The sequence below is a fragment of the Rhinolophus sinicus genome, linkage group LG06, assembly GCF_036562045.2.
Source record: "Rhinolophus sinicus isolate RSC01 linkage group LG06, ASM3656204v1, whole genome shotgun sequence".
In the NCBI taxonomy this organism is placed as follows: Eukaryota; Metazoa; Chordata; class Mammalia; order Chiroptera; family Rhinolophidae; genus Rhinolophus; species Rhinolophus sinicus.
The window spans coordinates 66202474-66217544 of NC_133756.1; the positions used below are offsets into that span (position 1 = coordinate 66202474).

The 15071-nt window shown below is 38.5% G+C and overlaps 1 protein-coding gene across 9 annotated transcripts in view; it reads right to left on the reverse strand.

Annotated features, from left to right (window-relative positions):
• Positions 1-15071, reverse strand: part of PHACTR1 (phosphatase and actin regulator 1) — a 503766-nt gene that overhangs the window by 443525 nt on the left and 45170 nt on the right. The window lies entirely within an intron of this gene.

Below are 15071 nucleotides of genomic sequence, written 5' to 3' on the forward strand. Positions count from 1 at the left end.
GAGTGTGTTTGAAGCAAGGGGGAGTATTTTGAGGGGGATTAATGGCAACGCGCCTTTTACTGTAATATTTTTTAAATTTAAACATTCACTGTATTTTTTGATCATGTCTCATGCAGAGTGTGCCAAAAAAATGTGTACACATTTAAAAAAAGGAAAACTGTATTAAAATTGTAATATATATATATAGATAACAAAACTCAATATATACTGATAACAAAAGATGAATACAAGTCACGTTTGACTTCTGCAATTACAAGAGGTGCTCAAAGTGGTTACCATCAGCATCCAGACACTTCTGATTATGGCGAACTCCTGCCTGAGCAACGTTGACCAAAGTGTCCACTTGTATATATTATTTTGGCACCCCCAGTATTATCACTTATATGTATGTATGTACATATGTATGTGTATAGGTAAATATATGTGTTTTTATCATTGTGTGTGTGTGTATGTGTGTGTGTGTGTGTGTGCATTCCAGCACTAAGTCCTATAAAGGTTATCAAGCAAGTATTGGACCAACTGACTTCTTGTGTTGACCTTTCTCTGAATTTCTAGAGTGATTACTCATATAACTGTTATTTATTATTTTATCATTTTGTTTATTGAACATGATATAGTAGAATAATGTGATTTAGACTCAGATAACCTGAATTTGAATTCTATATCTGGTTACTTAAGCTTGTCACATAATCCCCTGACTCTTAATTTCTTCTTTGTGAAAATGAGATAATAATGTATAATATTTTTGTATAATGGTTAGAAATATACGTGAAGCATCTAATGTAGTAAACATTCATCACTACGGTAATTGTGGTTTTTATAATTGCCTTTCTCCACAATTTGATGAAATGCTCCTGGAGGCTAAAACATGTTAGCTTGGAATCCACCATGCAGCAAATACATAATGGAATTTTATAAGTGTTTATTACATAATCCATGTGGTTTGGAATATAAGAAAATAGTTATCTCACTATCTTAAGAACATAGGTGAAGCCCATTCACATTCTCTATGCCTTTGATACCTAATCATTGCACCTCAGGTGTCATGGCACTCCATATACTGCCGAGCACAAAGAGAGCAAAGATATGTCTTTAAATGAGCACATTAAAAATTAATGTTATTCCATACAATTCTTATATGTTGAACCAACACTAACCCAAAGTGGATTTGGCTTTTGTAAATGTGAGGCATTTGAGACCCACACAGATTCTAATCAGTATATTTTTCATAGTTACCTGCCAAGATGCACAACACAAAAGAATCTGTGTATTTTGTGCAACCCACCCAGGCAATGGATGCAGGGAGATGAAAGACAGATAACTTACAACCAGTATTCCTGACATGAAACAAATAATACACAAGCAAAGCAAGAGGTTGTTGACAGCCTTTCCTTTTCAGTCCACAGCTCAGAGGTTCTCATAACACATGTAAGCCGGAAGTGTTTCATTTGTCTTGCTTAAAACATGGCTAAACTAAGTATGTGAGGCCATAGTTCATAAGGAACATTCATAGCTGAGCACTGCAAATATTTGCCTCCAAAAGTGATATAGGTTAAACACAAATATTTCTTTTTTTCCGCCTCTCTATTTGCCAACTGAAGTTCCAGCTGTCTATATATATTCATAAAAGAATAGCACTAAGGTAATTACTATGTCTACTGAATAATTTTTCTTTTTGATAGCTACATGATTCCTCTTTTTCTATCATCAGAGTGCCACCCAGAATCATTATTTTTGGTTTCTCTGCCTGTCTAATTAATAGTAGTTCTCTTTTTTAATTCTACTTCTGGCCACTATCCAGCCTTATCTAACATTGATTCCCTCAAGACTAAGCACATCTCCTTTCAGTTCTTGTAAATTGTTATTACTATTTTTCCTATTATTATCCCATGTGCCACCACAATCTAAGCTAATGAAAAGTAAAATACTAGATTTAAAGACTTAGGTCAAAAAATTTGTTTTACAGTCAATATTTTTGTGAAAACCTTTAGTCATAGCCTCAATATTATAAGTCTATATGCAAACATTAGAAACAGTCTTATAAACTGAATTAAAAACACAAGCTGATTACATTTTGCCCTTGGGAATAGTCTCCTGATGGCCGACGTTATACTGGAAGGGTCGGTCATGGTAGTTGCTACATCTAATGTGCTCTCTGAGGACACTGGCCTTGCCCACATGCCTGCTGAAGAAAGCAGCCCCAGGCAGTGCCCTGTGCAGGGGCTCACGTTCTGTACCATGTTTTAAACCTCCAGATCTAATGAACTGGACAAAGAAGGAGCACCTGACTACCAACCTTACATAGACCAGAAGACTTGGGACAAAAGCTCAGCCCCATCAGCGTCAATATTCACTGGTTAGGACAAACGCATTCTTTCACTTGGGATTTTGAAAGGAAAATGTTGAAATAAACAGTCAGTTGATAATGGGGAAAGAATAAGAATTAACTGCCTGATTTCTCTTCAGGAAGAAGCAGACACGGCCAGAAGCAGGACACCAGAGACAAGAGGCACACTTACTCTTGCCGCTGAAGTGGCAGTGGGTAGGGAAAGAAGTGCCGGGGGTCCTGGAGGGCCCACCACCAAGTAGTGTAGACAGTGACTGATGTCACACTGCCATGAAATGTCTGCCCTGCTATGGCAGTACTTTTCATTAAAATAATCTCCTATGAATTGAGCTTTCCTCTTCCTTCCAAAAGAAAACACTGCTGACAGTGGACAGGCCTGATAAAAATGTTCTTTTGAACAAGGCAACAGAAGTCTTTGTGGGCCTGTTTGGAAAATAGCTTGGCAGACATTTGAAATCAGCAAATACGTTTTTACTTGAGTGAGCATTGATCTGAAAATGGTTTCATCACTAGAAGCTCATGTGCTGGGTGGAATGAGTATTGACCAGAGCAGGAACAACCATGAACTTCATCATTAACGACAGGTGCACGAGGGGTCTGGATTCTCCACACTAAAGTTATCAGAGCACAGGAGACTCACAGTGAAACCGGGATCATCCCAGATGCAGAACATGGGAGACAAGGAGGAGAAGACACAGCTCCACTAGCTTCCAAGTCCGTGCACAGAACATAGTAAGGACTCCAACACGTGTAAGGCATTCACTAATTTCCATTCTTTAAGTCCCTCAGTCTCCCCCAGGAGAATGACAGACATGGGAGGCTTCTACATTCCTCGCTGAAATGAAGAATTATAGTTTTTCCTGAGTGACTTCCCGCAACTTGCCTGAGAATAGTGTGGGTGCAAAATTGTGCTAAGGGTCCTTCCACAGCCTCCTGCAGCTGAGGGGCAAGGAGACAGAGCAGAAATATGTCTCTCCCTATCTGTTCCCCAGTTCATCTGTTCTGTAAAAACCATCTATCACATTGGGGGGCAGCGGTTCACAGGGATGACGCGTGGGGTTGGTTTGCACTCTAGTATTTCAGAAATTATCCATTTAAGATTTGTATACATTTTTAGAGTTCAGGGGATAATTTTCCATAACTTTTGTATCGATATGCTTAGTTGACTTTAAGGCAGCTTGAATGAATGTATGTAAATACCAGGAAGGCAGCACATAAAAGTAACTGGCTTGAGCACCCACTTGTTCATTGGCTTGCCTAGAAGAGGTCATGATACATGCAAACAGGGCTATTAGGGGTATCCTCTTTAGGCTTAAATTCTTTAGGTAGAAAGCAGAGCCTAGTGCTCTATTCCTTTTGCAGGGATCTGGCAAAGACGTATTCTGTGATAAATGGCCATAATACACTAAATAAAATTGCCTCTGCATAACTCTGCTGGGTGCAACTCTTAGTGAAGAGGATTTACTATATACACTCACAAATGCATAACAGCAATTATCTGTTTCTGTAAATCAGGCCCTGATGCTCATACATAAAGTTGCCCCTGCAGAATGCTTAGGTACGTGCATGAACACAGACAGAATGGAATAGCCTCTCTCTCTCTCTCCCCATGTTTCCCCAAAAATAAGACCTAGCCAGGCAATCAGCTCTAATGCGTCTTTTGTAGCAAAAATTAATATGAGACCTGGTATTATATTATATATATCATATATATATATCATATATTATATATCATATATAATAATGCATATAATATATATCTTATATATTATATGACACATTATATATCATATATAATATATATGTTATATATATAACATATAATATGTGGTCTTATATTATAGTAAAATATAAGTATATATATCCCTCAGAGACCTAGCCTTTACCCCAGACAATCAGCAACCCCAGGACAGTAGAAGACAACAGTGGACCTGACTAATGGACCCCTGGCAGGCTAGGGGGGTCCATTAGATAACGTCTTGACCTAAGTTAAGTTTCAGTTCCTGAACCCTAAGGTGGAAAGATCCCTTGGCTACTTTCCCATGAAACCAGACAGGGACACTGGAGAAGACCTCAGAGCTGTCCTCGGGACCTAAAGAAATGATTTATTACCCTTACCTCACCTGTGATTAATCAGCTCCCAGCACAACCCTGAACCCCCTAACCCAGAGTATTTTTATGATTCTGCCCTGTGTAATCTGTAATCTCCTTACCAATGATAGGGGCCAAAGGAGTTTCTTAGCCCCCTAGTTCCTGATCTTAATCACCTTCAAATCAGTTTTTTAATCTTAAACAGAAGAGTGTTCCTAGCCTGAATCATAGGAAGTCCCCTGCCCCTGCTCCAGGCCATTGCAGGCCCAGCTCCTGGGTGAACACCACCACATAAATAACTGGATTAACCAGAGGAGAAGACCACAGACTCCCCGAAGCTAAATGGAATTTCTATCAGACAGCCCTTGCGTCGATGGCTTTGAGTCCTGCTTCTTGGGCCAACACTTTTAACTCTGTTTAACCAAAATCTATTTTTCCTCATTCAGGAGCCTTGGGGATATAGATGATACCCCAGCCAGTAGATTACCAGTCCCAACCAGTCCCAACACTGTCTTCCAGGTGGATCTTGAGACCTCTTCCTCTCATCTGAGATCAGCTAGGGCGAGAGTTCAGTGAATCCCCCAATAGGTAAGGACAGCTCTATGCCCCTGCCCCGCAGGAAGCAGATACAGCAGAAAAGACCTCCTGTCCCTCAACTTCCCATAGAACTTTCATGGGGATCACATCTCTCAAGGGGAAAACAAGGCAGGCAGTTAGAGAGAGGCATTGGGTCTCTGCATTCCTGCATGTCCAACACAACCCACAGAATGCAACCACCCAAAAGACCTCCCCTCTTCACCCAAAACTTCCCCTTCTCACTGTAATTATTTACCTCTATGAGGAAACAAACGAGTACAAAATACCCAACTAGATTAAACCGGCCACTCAAAACTGGGCAGTAAAGGCCACAAAGACCTTCATTTCACCTGGGCCTCATTATACCATCATAATGCATATGCCCGGAAGTTCATTAATATTATTATAACAGACTGAATTCTGGGAAGGAACATGTGCAGTTTAAAAAGATGAGGTAATAGCCTCTTGTCAATCACAGGTGTCAATCAAGTGGTCCCACGCAGGAAAGGAACAGCCAATTCTAGGGAAAAAAAGGATACAAACTCCAAGTCCTAGCCAGTCAGCACCTTTGAGCCTTTGAGCCTTTTGAACCCCTTCTTTTGCTCAGCCTGCTCCAAACTCTTTGGAGAGTATTTTCTCTTCTAATAATGGCCCTTGAGCCACTGCCTTCTGTTCGGCCCACTTCTGCCTCTTTGAAGTGTACCTTTTGTTCTAATATGCTCTTTTCACTACACCTCGGTATCTCATTTAGTTCTTTGCTCGGGATGCTAAGAACCTGGACATGGCGCAAGAAGGGCCCACTCTCCTGTAACACCATCAGAGAGTCAGGCATTAAGCAGTAGCTCTCCATCTCTGGATTGACTGATTCAATAATAAACTATTTTTATTTCTATGCTGCAAACTCCTGCTCGTGCATTTCTTTGGGCCAGTGCATGCAGGCAGGCAGACTCACAAACACTAGGGTCCTGGAAACAGGAATACAAGTGGATTTTTTCAAGGACTTGAACATTGAGAAATAACCTGTAAATAGCATTTAAAAGTTTAGTGAGTAATAGTCAAGATAAGAGTATTACATAATTATCCATGATGCATTCCTATTTGAAATGCTCTATCTACGAGTATAAAAAGGACGCTTTATTTAAACTAAGCCATATATATAGTGAGCAAAAGAGAAAAAAATATATATGTATGCGTATATATATATATATATATATTCTTGTGTTGCTGCTGAGAAACATGCCACAGAACACAGTAAAAATATTTCTTTCTAGTCCCAATCATATAGTAAATTGAAGGTTCTGATGACCAATTTTAGTGTGGGGGAGGGGTTCCCCACACCAACAAGCAATGCTAGGACAACAGCTGGGAGTCCTACAATTCAACTATGACATCACAATTCAATTTTGACACTGTTTACCCAGACATAGCAGCAGATTCTACAGGTTAAGGGCTCAGTCCTATTAGACTGCCCCCCTCCCCACCTTCAGACACCAGTCCAAGCCCCGGGTTGTCATTTGTACTTCTTATCAACTGGCTATAATAACTTCTATAAATCAGAGGTTCCCATGAACTCCTTCTCGGGTTTGATTAAGTTACTAGAGTGGCTCACAGAGCTCACAGAAACATTTTACTTACTGAAATACTAGTTTACTATAAAAAGATATGATAAAGAATACGGAGGAACATCTAGATGGAAAAGATGCATAGAGTAAGACACGTAGGAAGGGTCGTGGAGCTTCCATGCTGTCTTTGAACGTGCCACTCTCCCCAAATTTCCACCGGTTCACCAATCTGGAAGCTCTCCAAAGCCCATCCTTTTTAGTTTTCATGGATGCTTCATTACATAGACATGACTGATTAAACCACTGGCTATGCCATGATTCAATCTCTAGTTCCTCTCCCCTCCCAGGAGGCAGGACTGAAAGTTCCAACTCTCTGTTCACTAGATTGGTTCTCCTGGTAACCAGCCCCCATACTTAGGTTACTTAAGGCTTTCCAAAAGTCACCTCTTTAACATAACAAAAGACACTTTTATAGCTCTTATTGCAGGAAATTCAAAGGGTTTTAGAAGCTGTGAGCCAGGAATCCTGGATGAAGAGCAAATATGAGTAACACATCTTGGTCATCTGAATGACCCAATATATATATCTTATAAATCACAATATCACATATATCAAGGAAATAGTCTTTTCAATAAATAAAAAGTAATAAAAGTTTTGGTGGAATTGAAATTAGGGTTTGCCTACATGATCAATAATGTCAAAGAGAAAAAAAATGGGAAGAATGCAATGAAATTAGGGAAATGAGTGGAAATGGAACTTATAGGTAGACGGTATCTTTTATTTAAGATGAGGTCAACAGGAATGATTTCCAGAGGGAAACTGCATGGACTATCTCCAGTGCATTTGCTTTAATTAACTGAAGTAAATATGACACTACAAAAAGGTTTAACTTAGCTAATGAGTCAATTTGAGCACCAGGATTTCTTTCTTTGGAAAATGAAATGAAGAAGAGGAAACTTGCTTCCTTAACTTTTAAATAGATTGGGTCTGTCATGTGCAGTTGTGCAGGTTGTCAGTGCATGAAGGCAAGGAGCCAGGGCTGAAATCCTGCCTGGCCCTTGTGGCTAAGCCATGGGCATCAGCTTGGGGCAGTGTCTACTGGGAAGGGCACCATTTTCTAATTTGCACAAAAGAACAATATAGGTTAGTAGTGAACCTTCAATAAATTATGTAGGAAAATAAAACTGTGCATTTAAATGCTTTATAATATAACACTGAATTCCATACCTTTGTGCTTTTATATTTGGGTTCAGAACAAGTTTTACTATCTTCGAGGACACTGTTTCCAAACTGGTGTCTATGACCATTGGGAATAGGTGTGGGGGAGTGCTTGGACATGTTTTTAAGATTCTGCAAATTCTTTATAGAAATGGATTTGATAATTTTATTCAGAGGATAATATAAAACAATACCCTCTTTTGCAATAGCAATAGTCATACTAATGAGAATAGGATAGACTTAATAAATGGTTTATTTGCACCAAGTAAATCTAAAGAAGAAATGATGTCTTTACTGTGTTGATAAAAATGAACTGGCATCTTAAGATAATTAACCATAAAACTGGGAGGAGGATGGGGGGAGCTGGGCCCCTTGTTAACTCTCTAGTCCTGACTTGCTGTTAAACTTTGTGGTAATAAATAGAGAAGCAATCTTGGAATCAGGCTTTTTGCATGAGGGGGTTGGTTGGAGGGCCAGTCGGAAGTGTGCATTCACACACTACTGGGGTGACTTCATTTCTTTTTCTTTTCCTGAATAAACCATTCTTTTGTTGGATTTTCTGGAGAGTTATTTTCGGCCAGTCGACAATGTCCTACCAGAAAACTATCACCTGGAACTTGAAATATATAGGCATGCTGAAATCAAATGGCCCATTGCAATAGCAGTCAATACCATATTCATATTTTGAGTGGTAATTTAATTTCAGCCAAACAACATGTTTTGCCACATTAAATTAGTTTCGTTAATTTCATTTTAATTGATTTTGTAGCCTGCATTTGATTGTTAATTTATTTCGATTTTATGTTGTACAAGGGCTCTGAGTGTAAGGAATTTATAACCAGGTTTGCATATGTACAGGTTCAATATGTTTATTATGTTGCATTTGTACATTACAAAAAATAATTTAAGACAATTTCAGGGGTCCAGTAATTTTTTTTATTTTAAAAGGACCCATATATTCATCAACCTTGAGAAACCCCCTTATACCTTCCATACCACATCCATGGCTTTTGAACTGCCATGGGACCACAGCTATTACCAAAAGTCATCCAATTCGTGATATATTATTAACTGCAGTCTGACTAAATCTCAGACACGTCATGCTATTATTCTTCAGATGTATGCAAATACTGTTGTATTGAATAAACAAAAAATATCTGAATATAACTCAATTCATCCTTTCCACCAATCAATGGATAGTAAACACAAATGTTATGTGCACACGATGCACATCTTTATGGGGGCGGTGTTTGAAAATTTCTAACCTTAAAAATGGGAGGTGGGGGGTTGGAGATGAGGGTAAGGGGGATCGAATATATGGTGATGGAAGGAGAACTGACTCTGGGTGATGAACACACAATGGGATTTATAGATGATGTACTACAGAATTGTACACCTGAAATCTATGTAATTTTACTAACAATTGTCACCCCAATAAATTTAATAAAAAAAAAAAAGATGTTTTACTAAAAAATGAATGGCAATTACTAATTGTGGGAAACTACTGGCTATTTTGTGGGAAAAGTATGGTGTCATAACTTATTGTCAATGTATTTAAAACAATATTGTGCAACAGGCTAGATATCCTATGAAGGACTCTACCTAGTTTTCTTTCTTTTCTAAGGAATCTAAGAATCTTCAGTATTATTCTATAGTCCAACATCTTATTTTCTCCATCTGTGAGCAAGCAAGAAGAAGACAGTGAACACAAATTTGGTTACATAACTAGTACTTACGGTTTCTTATGTTCTTAAGTTAGTGAAGACAGTATGATTGATTAAAACAAATAAAACATACTTTAAAATAATACGTCCATTTTTAAATACGTCTGTGTAATAATTGGGTGGGATTTTTACTCAGAATATGTGAAATTCCAAACGTGAAAACAGAGCAATAGAACTGATTATAATATACACAAGGCATTTCTGAGTTTCCCTGGGATCTGAGTTCACATCTGCCCAGTAATGACCCTCACAGTTCTCAAAGCTGAATGGAAACCTTTGCAGGATGGGTGTGCATGTTGCCAACACCACTACGAGTGTCAGCTGGTGGACATGATCAAGCACCTGGCTTACCAGAGGGTGCTCGAAGTACTGACTCAGTCTTTACAGAGTCAGCTTTTCTGGCAGAAGTAGAAAGATTGTTTTCTTATTTTGGATTAACTTACATTTGTAAATGGTAATGAGGAGTGTGTTAAGACAACAGACGACTATCTCACTTTTTTCTTCAATCTATATGTAAACAGGAAAAAGAAAATAAAGACAGTTTGGCTATATAACCAATGCTTTCTACACAGGGATAAGTGTAGAGAATAAAACGAACCTTTATAGCCAAAAGATGCAGAAAAAACAAAACAAAAAAACCCCTTATGTTTGCTTCGTTAAAATATTGTATATGCATTTTAAAGAGAAAAATGTTTTTAGTTTTTTGTTTGTTTGTTTGTTTCAAACATCACTTGCATGTTCAGACTAAGGTGACCTTTAAGACTCTAAGATCCATTAGAACAGGGAATATGACTATGACGTTCATTGTCATCTTTCCACCTCCTAGCATAACCCCTGGCATAGAGTGAGCATTTAATAGATCATTGTTGAATGAAATAATCAGTTTTAATTATTTTGTTTTAATTGATTTTAACATAAATAATTCATGAGTGGTGACCTGCCCCCAAGAATCGATGAAAATGGTTGAGAATCTTGTGTCTTCTATCAAATCTGGAGGAAGGTTGGCCTGGTAGTGCAGTATGTCCCTGTTAAAACTATTGGCAGAAGAAAATCTTGGACTCTGAGTTCTTCAAATACCAAGCTTTTAAAAAATGTGCTAGAGTTTGAACAAAAGAACCACCTGCTCCTGGATTCCCATATGTACAAATTGTATTTCATCCCATTTTGCGTCTCACATGAATTTATGTATTGTCTCTTTCACAATGGATTAAAACAACAACAACAACCCACAACATTACATTTTATTTTAATGTGTCACTTAACAATCAAAAATAAATGAAGTGTCCCAGGATTAGCCTTTCCCATCACAATACAAATTTAAAGTGTGAGTGGTACTATGCAGCCGCAGTAGACCACGTGATCAATGAGTAGAATGAATGGAAATAGATTTATGTCCTTATATTATATTTACTACATTAAGTTAATTATACAACTTCCGCTAAATAAATGCTTTTTTAAAAAAATGAAGACATTTGCTTTAACTTTTTAAAAACTGGAGATGTCATTTCATTAGGGGTGTTTTTCAGGAGCAGAACATTTGATTTATCGCCCAGGTTTACAAATATTAGGAAACTAATTAGTTGAAAAACTGAGTAAGATGCGATCTAGTGTGCAAGTCCCTTAGTACTTAATGTGTCAACAAGACTAAGAGAGATGAGGTTGGTCCTGCAGAGGGAGGTCCCTGGACATCCGCTTGTGCATCCTTTTAATGGGCTGCTCTGGCTACGAGGCCAGAAGCCTCCTGCCTGGTACCCTCTTTGTTTCAGCACTTCCCAAGGGGGAAGTCTCCTTGGAAAGTCAATACAAAGTCATGGGTCCTTCAGCTCTAGACACACTCTAAAAGTGACCTGGGACCTCTTAGAAATATCTTCCCTTTCTTTATTTGGAAAAGGCTTTGCTTTTTTGGCAACTAAACTGGATCTGATGCCAAGCCCTGTACCTATGTCCTACAGCCCCGACTGAAAAGTACCAGGTGTAATATTTCTGTCCCTGTGGGTGTGATATTGCATTTAAAAAATCCTACAGATACCTAAAGGCTCAAAGAACTATTGGTTTGAACATATTCAAATCTCTGTGAAGGGTCAGGAAAATACAAACATGCCTCGGGGTCTCAAGGAGTTTACCTTGCCTTTGAGATGATAAGAACTGAAAGAACTTTGTAAAGTGTAGGGAGTTATGCAAACATTAATCATGAATATTATGTACAAAAATAGCTAATGCCAAAGATATACGTAAGTATACAAACACAGAATATTTTCAATACAAGATACGTATCTGTCTCATCCAGAAGAAACATTATTGCCACATATTTTAAATTTTATTAGCTCTCTCACCTTCCAGTTGAACACCTTTCTTTTCACCCACCTCCACTTTCTCTGGTCCTTCACTTTTCTCTCTATACTCTTTAATTTCCCAGAGTGAAAGTCTTAAGCAAAAATTCTAAAAGAAAAATGGTTTTTGTATTTAGAATGGATTTTTCTAGACAGTAAATTTGACTACCTAATCAATTAACTAATCAATACAAAATGGATGACAATTATCTTCTAGTCCAGAAATGGAAAGAAGGAAAGATGAATTCACCAACACCCCCCACCCCCCAAAAAAAGATTTTTATCACTTGGAATGTGATAAAAGTGCATGTTTTAGTTAACGTTTGATATTTTGAAGCATTATACGAGAAGTAGATATTCTGACAAAGTGAAATGTCCATGTGGTTTAAGAAAATTTTTTTAAATGTCAAGTTGATGCCTGAAGCAAATATTCACAGCTCAAATATTATAAGATCTGTGATAGCTGAGGTTTTATGTTAAAATTGATACCTGACTTTAACTGACAGCATTCTGGTTCTATTGCACATGATTCTTGGGGCTGGTTTGGAATGTGGTGTTTTTCAAGTATCTGACTGAAAACAAGGTAATAGAATTAATAAAATTGCATTTCCTGTCCCTCTCCAAAGGTCACAGCTCACAAATTGTGTAAGTCTAAAAAAATAGTGAATCGGGTAAAGTTAGAATGTACAAGTTATATAATTGGAAGTTAGTTGGAGAAACTAGAACCATTTGTCCTGCATTCTTAAAACACTGAGCTGATGCAGAGGTGTACGTTCATTCCCACGTATATGTACACAAAGCACAATGCCCAGATGTAAAACTTCAGTTGTGGCAGACTGCTGAAACACCCTGACATGAAATGGAATTTAGCTGAGATAACCAGTCTTTTTATTTGGAGATCTAAACATCTTTAAATATCTACCCCCAATTTCACTTCAAAAAATGCAAACAGAAACCAGTGCACACGCATGATTACTTTCAAACTTCTACTAAAGAGAGGCTTCTGCTATGTGTTCTGCTATGTGTTCAATCACCAGATTGTTCTAGTCTTCATTATTTTAAAGAACATATTTTCTTAAAGGTTTCTTTCTTATCGTATCCATATGGTATCTTTATAGTAATGTCTGGAAATCCTACTGGATTTGGTACAAGTTTAAATTAAAAATGGGAGTTGAAAATAGAGTCCATTGGCTATGATCTGAAATCAGTTCTAATACTTTGAGTTTCAACAGTGTATTCTAGTGCATATAGAAACTTTAAACATGGACTATCATGGTTTTGGGGGGTTTGGGGGTGGGGCATGCTTTAACCCATGTACCAACATATACCTTTCAACTTAAGAGCCACGGTAGGATGTTATTTTTGATCAACAGGTTGTTGCCCAGAAAGAGTTGACGTGCTGCTTAAGCCTAATTAGTATATTTGCTTAGTATATGAGAATGAGACCCGTCCCTAAGAACCACTTATCCCACCAAAAAAAGTCAAACACACTACAGAAGGGAAACGTAGGATCCAAGCATTATGGTGGAGAAAATGTTATTTAACAGATGAATGTAGGAGAAAGGCCACTGAGCAGAGGAAAGTGGGCACAAAATATCTTGTCACATTCTAAAATAAGTATAGATAAAAAGAAAACCTCCAGAGAAAGAGGATAATTGTCAATTGAATCACAATATTTTAATAGATTCGTCATTGTTAGTTAACTTCACAAAACCTGCTTTCTCCCCTTATGAAATGTGTATATACATATATTTGCAAACGTATTAAGAAATGACATTTTAAACTGGTACGCATAAATTAACATTTGAATACTGCTGTGACAAAAATCAGTATGTGAATGTTCATATCCTGGGTCAGCATTTGGACCGTGTCCAGTGCTATAGGCTACACTATCACTTCTCCAGGGAGTTTGAAACCTAACTAGGGATTTCAGATTAGGCCACACTTGGGTGCATAACTGAAAAACAGAACAAAGCCTCTTTTGACGTTTGTCCCACTCTAGCTAGCTAAGGTGCTTGTTCTCACCTTTCATTCGTAGCCAAAGGATACCCCTGAATGAGGAATCAACGTTTAGTGCCTTCATTGTCTCTATTCACTCTCTACCCACTGCCACTGAGTTTCTACGACTTTATGAATAAGCTTTGGCAAAGCACCAACACAAGGACCATGTGTGGTCCTCCCTGGATCTCTCTGCTGCCTGTGAGCTGCTGGCTATTGTATTTCCCGAGAAAAGCCTTACTCCTGTATCTTGCTCTTGCTTCTCCTCTGTCCTTCTGTTCCTCCTCAGCTGCTAGTGCGGCTCCTTGTCTCTGCACCCCTTTAAAATGGATGTTTCTTGAGGGCCATTCCAAATTCTCTACTGTCTCTCACCATGGTTTCCCTAGCACATGATTTCCCTTTCTAATGCTCAGTCAGGTCATAACACATAACAGAAAAGAATGGTGATGGAGCTTAACTCATTGTGGTGATCATTTTACAACATATACATATAGCAAATCATTATGTTGTACACCTGAAAATAATAAATTGTTGAAGGTATCCATACTTTGGCCTAATGCAATCACTGATGAAACACTGAACAAGAATCTTTGAACGAGGAAATCTTACCCACCTATGCTTTTAGGAAATATGAACGCCTCTCCCTAGTTCCTGACCCAGGCATTCACATCTTCATGGATCCTCCACTAGGATGTCACACACGCACCCCAAAGCCCACCTGTCTACGTATAATCTCATTAACCTGTCTTGTGCGGATGGGCCCCATCCTCTGTTCCCTGAATGGTAAATAGAACTTGGCCAAGAAACAAACTTAGAGGTCCTCTATCCCGCTCCCTAACCACTCATAGTTAATTGGTTACTAGGTTCTGGCTTGCCCACCTTTTAAAATATCTCAATTCTAAATCAATTTTCTATCCCTGCTATTTTTGCCCCAGCTCAGGCCTATATGACATCTTGCCAAATGCTTAGGATACTAAGTACCTCTAGTATTGGCCTTTTGCAATCCATCTTCCTCACTGTTGCTGCATATCATATGAAGCTCTGCATTCTCCTATTCTCTCCCCAGCTCCCTCTCTGCAATTCTTTGCTCACATACTGACCCGTCCCACCAGTGTTCCTGCTTCTTGTGGCGTGTGCATGCGATCTGCCTTCACGCCCTCACACACACCCCTTCCTCTGCCTTTCTGGGGGACACCACTCATTCCCTAAGCCCTACTCAATGGAG